This window comes from Mercurialis annua, linkage group LG1-X (assembly GCF_937616625.2).
Source record: "Mercurialis annua linkage group LG1-X, ddMerAnnu1.2, whole genome shotgun sequence".
Classification (NCBI taxonomy): Eukaryota; Viridiplantae; Streptophyta; class Magnoliopsida; order Malpighiales; family Euphorbiaceae; genus Mercurialis; species Mercurialis annua.
In genome coordinates, this window is record NC_065570.1 from 13,085,999 (window position 1) to 13,096,123 (window position 10,125).

Here is a 10,125-nt window from a genome sequence, read left to right on the forward strand (position 1 = left end):
ATCAGATACATAACCACTCTTGTTCTTCCACCTACCATACATGAACAGATTAACTGCATATCTGTTACGTATTTGTTTAATACGAAGAGCTTTCGGAATACGCTTCCCTTCAATCAAATATTCAGCAAAAGTAGTAACATACACACCATAATCTTTGCATGTATTTTAAAACACAATATCAGTTTCTAATTAAACTTAATAAATAAAAAACAAAACAGAACTTAAAAATCAAAGAATCTTACGAATTTTCTTGAACAGGAAGGTCGTCCATAAAAGCTACAGCAAATGGATCAGTTGTTTTTTTGCCAACATAATAAACTGAGTTGAAGTTGATATCAGTACGATCGTAAAATCCAACATAGTTCAAAATTAATGGCAGTAACGTTGAATATGAAGTCATAGCTTCGCGTACAGGCTCATCATATAGCAGATTCCTAGAAAAATTATACACATAGAAGCATCTTTCATCAAAACTCAGCTTGGCAAGAATAAATGATCTTTAAATTCGCCATCAATTTTAAGATGAACTGAAAAAAGTATGAACTTCAGATCGCCCCATGCCCTCTTATAAAGTCCATCCTCTCCAACTATAAAATTATATATTGCATTAAACTGAGGCAGGTCAATGACATTTTCATTCTCGAGGTAGAGTCGATATCCATTCTGCACATTCTGATCAAACTAATTTCCACAAACACTATAACTGTTGTTCAGAAAAATATACTTCTTTCGCAAGTACGTAAACAGATAATCAATATGCTGAAACAGAAAAAAACAAACAAATTGAATATAAAGATAATAATAACAATATCAATAAATTCTAATAATATTACATAGTAATATTCAATTATCATAAAACCAAATAACAGTACATATTCCTTAACATGAAATTATCATAAACCTATAAATAATATTATCATAAACTTATCATAAAACAGAAGTATGATAATATTAACAATAAAATCATAAAAAATATTTAGTATCATAACCTTATCATCATATTATCAATAAACATAATAATGATTGAATTCACCAAATATATTACATTATCATAACCCAATCATAACATTATCATGTAGTTATCAAATATATACAAATAATAATAAGTTGAATAAATGTTACTTACACTCGATTTCAAATAACCACCAGGTGTACTCAAAATAATAGTAATTTTCTCTCCACCAAGCATAAATCTTGGGCGTAATATCTTTTCTCTTGGATAGTAAATTTTATTGCTGGAAAATACAAAGTTAGTATTTAAAGCAATTAAACAAATGAAAACATGATAACAAAAAAACTTGCGTTGGATGTTTTCTCCTATACGCGTTAGTTTCAATTCAGTCATTAAACTCAGAAAATCAAAATTGGTTGCACATATCATGAACACTTTCCATCGACAAAGGACAATGATTTGTAAAAGTCAGCCCCATTGATTTAACTTTATCTTCCGAGTCTAAATTCCTTATTCGCTCAATTACTGCATATTCAGCCGGTACATCAACATGAACTGCTTTCCTTTTAAAAACAAGTTGTTCCAATAAATAGTCATAAATTATAAATAAAATAAATAAAAAGAATACCAGAATTAAATAGTGGTAACAAAATAAAATATATTACTTTTGGTCTACATTTTGCAACAGGAACTGTGTCATCGTTTTTATCTGCGATTTTAGGTGAAACAGGCTTTACAGCTAAAACAGCCGATTCATTCAACTTTTCCTACATAATTAACAGAACACACAGTAAAAACACAACTTAACAAAAACAAAAACAAACTAACAAAAATAAATTCATTTTAGAAATACCTCAGTTGGAATATAAACAGACAACGAAGCAACAATATTTGATACATCTGACTCCGCAGCAGCAAGATCAGCTATCACATCAGATTCATTTACCTTCTCTAAAGGAATCTTATTAGAAGGAACAGCCAAATCAACTTTTTCAGAATTAGCATCAACTGGAGCTAGCAAAAACTCATCGCTACAAACATCAGCAAGCTTATCAACTTCATCTTGCATCAATTGATCTAACATGATTGGTTTAGAAGTATCAACTTCAGAAGCATCCTTATTGACATTCTGTAAAATCACAAAAATATTATTATCATCATATGTCACGACCCAAATTATTGAGCCGCGACCGGCGCTAGGGAACGGGAGTGGTAGCTCCGGAACCCGTAGCAAGCCTAAAGCCATTATAAATTTTTCGCGAATAAAACATATCATTATATATAATACGTTTTCAGAAATCTTTCTTAAGTAATATAATTCAAATATCAAAATATCGCATTCCTTTCCTGAAAACGTTCGCAGCATAATTCTTAGAAACCAGGGTCTTACCGAGCGATATCTCATATCCAGCACCGCCCTGTTTCTAGTCATAAGCATTACCAACTCCTCTCAAGGCAATTTGTACAAAATTCAAACGGGTAAAACGTCATCTTTATAAACAACTTATTTATAAAATTATATCAGAGTTGACTTTTCAAATACCGTTTGAAATTAAATTAAAAATCTCATATAGACACCTACGGACTACTGCAGCTCTAAATGGCAACGTGCTTTGTGCAAGTCGAACGACTTCCAACACAAAGGAGATGGTCTGTCTGATCCGACTCCGATAACCTGAAAACAACAATGGTGAGGGGTCAGTATTTTGGGAAATACTGAGTGAGCTTGCAAGTTACTAACGGTATTAATATAAAAATATAACATCGCATCTCAAGAAAACAATAGTGTAAAACATATAAACAGGTATTTGATCCTGTAATACCCCGTAAGTTCAGGTGCCGTTTAGTGCAACGTGTCCGGCAGAGAAGGACCGGAGTTGCAAAGATAAAGATATGGGATATTAAAGAAAAGGATAATATGGAGTAAGACGTATATGTTTGAGGATTAGAATAAGAAAATAAGGAAAAATATTAAGAAAAGTTACAAACTAGAATTCAGGGACTAAAGTGGTAATTTAACCAGTTAAGTCCGAAAATGGAATTATTTCGCCAAGGTCCGCGAAATGTTTTATAGTATTGGTGGTAAAAGTTTCAGGTCAATCGGAGACCTTTTAAAATTTGGACGCGGATTCATTTTGGGCTAAATTGTCAATTTTGAAGAATTCAAGGACCAAAGTGCAAATTAGCCAATTTAGCCTCGAGAATAGAAATTGGAAGATTATCGACGGAAATAACTATTTTGGGAGTAGTATTATTTATTGGGATATAAATAATACGTAGATATTCGAGTTTAAATGAATAAATAACCGTTTAGTTAAAATTGAAAGTTTAAAAGAGAAATGGTTTGAGTAAAAGAAATGAGGGATCAAAGTGAACCTTTAGCCAATACATATATTAAGAAGAAGAAGAAGAAGACCAGAGAAGAAAGGAAATGAGCGAAGGAAAAATCGGCGATAACTTCGATCCGTCGCCGTTTCGCCGTTTCTCGTCCGAATCGAGTGATTCTCGCGCCGTTGGATTAAGAATTCAATTCTCTATCTACCACGAGCATCAAATCGAGGTAATTTGGTGATTTTTGAGATTGAAATGATTGAATTAGGGTTATATCGTTTTAACGAATTAAACGAATTGTAATCGCGTTTCTATAGTAGTATTTGGTGAGATTCGAATTGGGTTATATGTTAAAATGAAGCGGAAGCATGTCGGGAGTGCCGGAAAGCGGCGCAGCGCCCGGAAAATGACTTTTCCGGGGGCTGTCAAGGGTGTGCGTTCGCACACATTGAGTGTGCGATCGCACACTCCTTGAATTTTGGGGTGTGCGTTCGCACACTCATTGTGTGCGTTCGCACACTACCTAAATGTTGCCAGATTGAGAAATCCTACGGTCAGTTTATAGATTTGCCTCTTAGGAACGCGTCTGTCAAATTTCAGCTCGATCCAACGGTTCAATTGGGAGAGATCGTCGTTTTACTAAACAGTGTCAGTGCGCAGGCAGCACCTGCGCATTGTCCTGAAAACTACGATTATATTAACCTAAGTTTATAACTTAGAGTTTTGATATTAAGCCTACGTTTATGAATTAAACGTACGTATGATTTGAATAGGAAGTGAATACATCGACGAGGTACGAGATCGACGAGCTGGAATAGTTAAAAGAGTGAATGACGTGTGGAGCTTACGTTTGGATATAAGGAATAGCGATCGTTGTGAGTTAAACTTTACTTTGAGTATTATTACGCAATAGATAGTTTTTATATTATAAATATAATATTAAACTACATCGCATGCTATAGTATTTTATCGATATAAATGAATTTGTGCATCGTATTATTGAATATATATATAGATTGTGAAAACTAGTATATGATCCGGGGGAAACAAGCTACCTATTGGGTGTCAATAGGCTGTGTGATCACCAGCGTCCGGGTAAGTCATAGATAGAGATTTCATGGGTCGTCTATCATACTTGTTTGTGCATGCGATACAGAGCCTATCTGGTTGAACTATCCCGGGGCCTGTATCTGCGAGTCGGCTGGTTGAACTATCCCGGACTCATATCGATCGATCGTTAGATGTTGTGATAATGTTCATTATGCATACCAAGATATTAGGGTTTCGATCGGATCAAATGCTTGAAGTATAATATGTTTGTATATATGTGTTTTGTTTTAAATGCGATGTTATTTTCTATAATACCCTAGTAATGTGTTATCTCACTCAGTATTTCCCCAAATACTGACCCCTCACATTGATGTTTTTCAGGTGTATAGAGTCGGATCAGACAGACCATTTTTGGTGTGCTGGGTACAAGTCCCCTTGGTGCTGCAGTAGTATACGTGTGACGAGTCTTAGCCTAGTATAGTTAGGTCTTATAGGTTGTGTACGTGTTTAATGTTTGTTTGATGTGACGTCTTTTGGTTGTCAGTTTTGTATTGATCGATAGACGGGCTAGTACGTACAAGTTACGGAAGTGAGATGCCCACTATGGTTGTATCGATGGTGTGATATATATGATGTACGATATGATTGTAAACGTGTCTTCTTATTACATGTTTATAGGATAGTTGTGTTTGCGTTTCCGCGAAAAAGTTAGAGTGGTTTTAGGCTTGCTACGGGTTTCGGAGCTACCACTCCCATTCCCTAGCGCCGGTCTCGGCTCAATAATTTGGGTCGTGACAGATCCGTACGAAACTAATATCCTAGCATGCGACACATCTCTTGAATAATCATAAATCATTTAACCCAATCGTAAATATCAATTGCGAGTCCAACTCGCTGGTGGCCCAGCCACTAGATACGGGGACTTCCAGGCTACACCGTAGCCGAGTTCACTCTCGTATCGAAATCATATACCCAATCATAAATTTCATATTCATCAACAGCTCCCAGCTGTGTCAAGTCATTTCTCAATGCAAACACACTAGACTGACTCGATACTGGTGATCACACAGCCTATTGACACCCAATAGGTAGCTAGTTTCTTCGGATCGCATACTAGTTCTCGTATATAGAAATTAAGAAAGCATATAATGTTTCAATCAATTATATAACATGCGATGCGTATAAACAGTATATGTATATCTATACAAAATAACTTTATATATATATAATACACGAAAGTAAGATGCAACTCACTGTGACCGCTATCCAAATATGCAATATTATAATTCCGCAAGCGTAAGCTCCATGCGTTGTCCAATCACGTGCCCACTCCAGCTAAATGGCTTGGTAGCTTGTCGGTACGTCAGCTACTTAATCGAGTTACCTATACGTTTAATCCATAAACGTGGGCTTAGTATTCAAACTCCTAAGTTAACACAATCGTATTTCAAATACGACTCTTAACTTTGATAATCTCTTAATCACATTTTTCTTTTAAACATCCTAGTTTACGTTTTGATACTCAATCGAATCACGATTGATTACGCGATTTGAAATCGTCTGAAATCAAGTTTCTGGGTCGCGTCAGGGTTCTGGAAGCCAAAACTAACAATACCCGCTAACGAAGGACTGAACGTTCGTGCAGCAGAGTACTGCACGTTCGTGCAGTACGCTGCACGTTCGTGTGCTCCACGTTCGTGGAGTGTACTACACGAACGTGTCCTGCACGTTTGTTCAGCATGCTACACGAACGTGTACTGCACGTTCGTGCAGCATGCTACACGAACGTGTACTGCACGTTTGTGCAGCAAACGGATGCCGATGTGCAGCCCCGGGGTTCATTCCCCGGGCCATTTCCGACGTGCTTAAACGTCCAAAGTCGATTCTAACATAATTTCCATTAATAACCACTTCAAATTTCATCAAAAACGCCAATAGAAACGCGATTACGATTCGTTTAATTCGTTAAAACAAAATAACCCTTATTTATCAATTCTCATAATAAAAATGTCAAGCTTACCTCGATTTGAAGCTTAGCGATGATAGAGAATCGAATTCTGAACGAATCGATATAAAGAACTCGCGATTTGAGCGAGAAACGGCGAAACGGCGGCGGAACGTATCGATCGCCATTTTCCTTCTGCTCCTTCCCCTTTCATCTGGAATCATCTGATTCCTTACCAATTCATATATACATAATTGGCTAATTGTCCATTTTGATCCTTCATTTCTTTAACTTAAACCATTTCTCTTTTAAACTTTCTAATTTAACTAAATGGTTTAATTATCCTTTTAATTCGATTACTTACGTATTATTTATATCCAATAAATAATACTAACCCAATATTTTATTTTTCCGTCATTAGTCTTCAAATTGCTATTCTCTAAGCTTAATTGGCTAATTTACACTTCAGCCCTTAAACTTCTCAAAAGTTGCAATTTAGCCCAAAACGCATCCGCGTCTAAATTTTAAAAATTCTCCGATTGACCCGAAACTTTTACCACATATACTATAAAACATTTCGCGGACCTTGGCGAAGTAAATTTCACTTCGGAATTTATATGGCTAAATTACCACTTTAGTCCCTATACTTTATTTTGGAACTTTCTTGACATTTTTCCTTTTAATTCCAATTCTAACTTTAGACTTGAACTACATTATTAAATTCCTCGCATATAATTCTTTCCAAAACCGACCTACTAAAACTTATTCATCGGAAAACTTTCCGATTTTTGCCACTCTGGCAAATCTAGACTGGACACGTGGTCCAATTAGATAATTTAATATTTTGGGGTATTACATCATATTATCAGCACATTATTATATCAAATAAAACAGTCATAATAAACATTATCAGAAATTTATATAACATGATTATACCTTAGTACAAGAATCTTTTAATCCCACTTCAATTCCTCTACCAACTAAATCAAAGCCGGATTGATCACCAACTTCATCAAAATAACCATCTTGTTCCACAAACAATTCAAATCCAGGCTGTTTTCCATAAACCTTATTCACACCTCTACTATACGTAGGAATAGACACAACATCACCAGAAACAGGTGTGACTCCATCATTAACCTCAGAATCAATCTGTATACAGAAATAATTTATCAAAAATATTGAACAAATAACAGTATCACCTAAAATATAATAATATTATCATCATATTATCAACACATTATATTATCATACATTTATCATCTAAAATACTCTTGTATTATAATATATTATCATATATTATCATATTATCATCATATTATCATCACATTATATGTTCATACAAAAAATTACCTTCGCACTCTCTAATTCAGAAACGTGTTCTTCATTCAATTTATCATCAGCAGCAGGTTTGATCTGATCATTACCCTCAGCATCAATCTATAAAACAGACAATTTATTGCAACGTCAAACAAACAACAGCATCGTAATAATAACAATAACACTAAAACGAATTTTAAAAACACAAGATTAAAATAAAAAAATTTACAATTCTGCTCTCTAGTACAGCAACGTGCTCAACGTTGGATTGATCATCAGCAACAGGTTGAATATGATAATTAACCTCAGCATCAATCTGTAAACAGACACATAATAGTAAAAAGATCAAGCTAACAAACATTATCATCATAATATCATGAAAAAACAATACACTTATCATATATTTATCATAAACTAAAGTAACAAAAAAATAAAAAAAAAATACCTTTGCAATCTCAAAATCAGAAACATGCTCAGCATTGGATTTACAATAGTCTGTAATCAGAGACAAAATAATAAAAGTATTAATCAAACAAACATTATCATCATATTATCATGGTATTATCATAATCATATTATCATAAACTTATTAACACTATAAGACATTATCATTATATGATCATGATATTATCATGTTATTATCATGATATTATCATGATATATAATGAAAAAGTAATGAAAAAAACATAAAATGTACCTTTCCACTCTCTGAATAATAAACTTTCTACACCATCACATTCTCACTTTCATGTTCGCTATATTCATCAGAAGAAGTATCATTGTTACTCCCGTCCTCAGAATCTTTCTCATTTCTACTAGAATACTCAGCAGAATCATCATTTTTAAACTCGTCCTCAGCATACTTTTCATTTTTACTCTCTTCCTCGGCCATTTTAGTCACATCTTCAGCAGGTTTATTATTTTTAACTTCTTCCTCAGCCAATGTAGTCACATCCTCAGCAGACTCAACATCTTCCCTCTCATCATCGACAAATTTAGTATTTCTAATCTTTTATTCAGCATAACTGATGGAGTCTGCCTTCTGAACCGATGAGTGAACCTGCAAAACAGGGTAGAAGCTAACCGGACGGTGGTTGTCCGATTAACTCTCCGATGCTAAAGTCAGTCTAGAGCTTTGAGCAGCGTTTTGAGTATATGAATGTAATTGTGATTCTAGGCATACCTCGTGCTCCTTTTATAGTAGTCGAATATACCTAGTAGAGTTGTATTAGGCAAGTGAATCCTACTTTATAGGGATTCGGCAATATCGTAGAGATTCTCCTGATTTGTCGAGATCTACCTTAATCTGATAAGAGTCCTATTTAGGAACGTCTTCCTAAATAGTCTTATCTTCCTAAAGTAGAGCTTATCCTTCCATATGTAGTGTTTGTGTCCGAATAGGACAACACTTCCATAATTATTCGATTATCCGAATCCCGGACCTGACGCGCTTTCGGCGGATCATGTGAAATTCGGTCTTTATTAGCATGTCACCGAATCTTAAGAGATTCGGCATCTCCTTCATATCTTCCGATCTTCAGGGGGAGTCCGGTATCGCCTGAGAGTGGATCTCCTGCAACTCGGCTCCATTATACTTACAATAGGATTCGGTATCCATCATTAGCCCCCCCCGCAAGTGAGCTGAAGTAGTTTGGCATTTATGCCTTAGTGGATTTTAGCTCTTTTGGAGCTGAGTTCTTTTATACGGGCGAGTCGTTTTATATTCCGGGCGAGTCGTTTCATATGTTTGTGGGCGACGTTTCATCTTTAGTAAGATTCTGCGTTGCCACGTGTTGTCTATCAGTAGAGGGTTATGACTGGATGAAGGACAAGTGTCTTCGTGCGCTATTAGTTGGTCCTTATTTGTAATTATGGGATCTCGTCTTTTCAGTTTCTTTGGTTCAGGCTATATAATTGCTTATTTTCTTTCATTTTCTTTCTTCTTCAACCTTTGCTTTCTCTGCAACTGCTAAATCTTCGATTTCTTCAAGCTTTCTATGGGTTTCCTTCTTCTGCTGTCAAGATTCCTCGTTTTCAAGTTGCTCCTTATCTTTCTTTTGATCCTGCGTATTTGCTTGCGAGGTATTTTACCTTTTCGCTAATTTAATTTCTTGGTAGTTTTCAGTTTTGATTTTATTCCTTTTGTTCTTCTTGTTCTTCGTCTTTTCCTATCTTTTGATCTTTTAGAGTTTTAATTTCATCATCACTCCGTGTTTCCCCCCCATTTTAAAAATTTTAAAATGTCAGAAGTAACTGAGGGGGCGAAGGGTGCTCGTGACGAGCTAGAATATACCCGGAGCTCCTTGTCAAGAGAGCAGATACTCGGTTATGCCGAGGAATTTAACTTTCCTGAGTCGTATGTTATTCTGAGACCGGCAAAATTGTATCGGGCGAATCATAGCACCGATTCGCCATCCAAGATAGTAATTTTTCATGAACAGCTTTTAGCGGGTCTTAGGTTTCCCTTAGAGTCTTTAATTGTAGAGGTCTGTCACAATTTAGGTGTTCCTTTGGGTCAACTGCATCC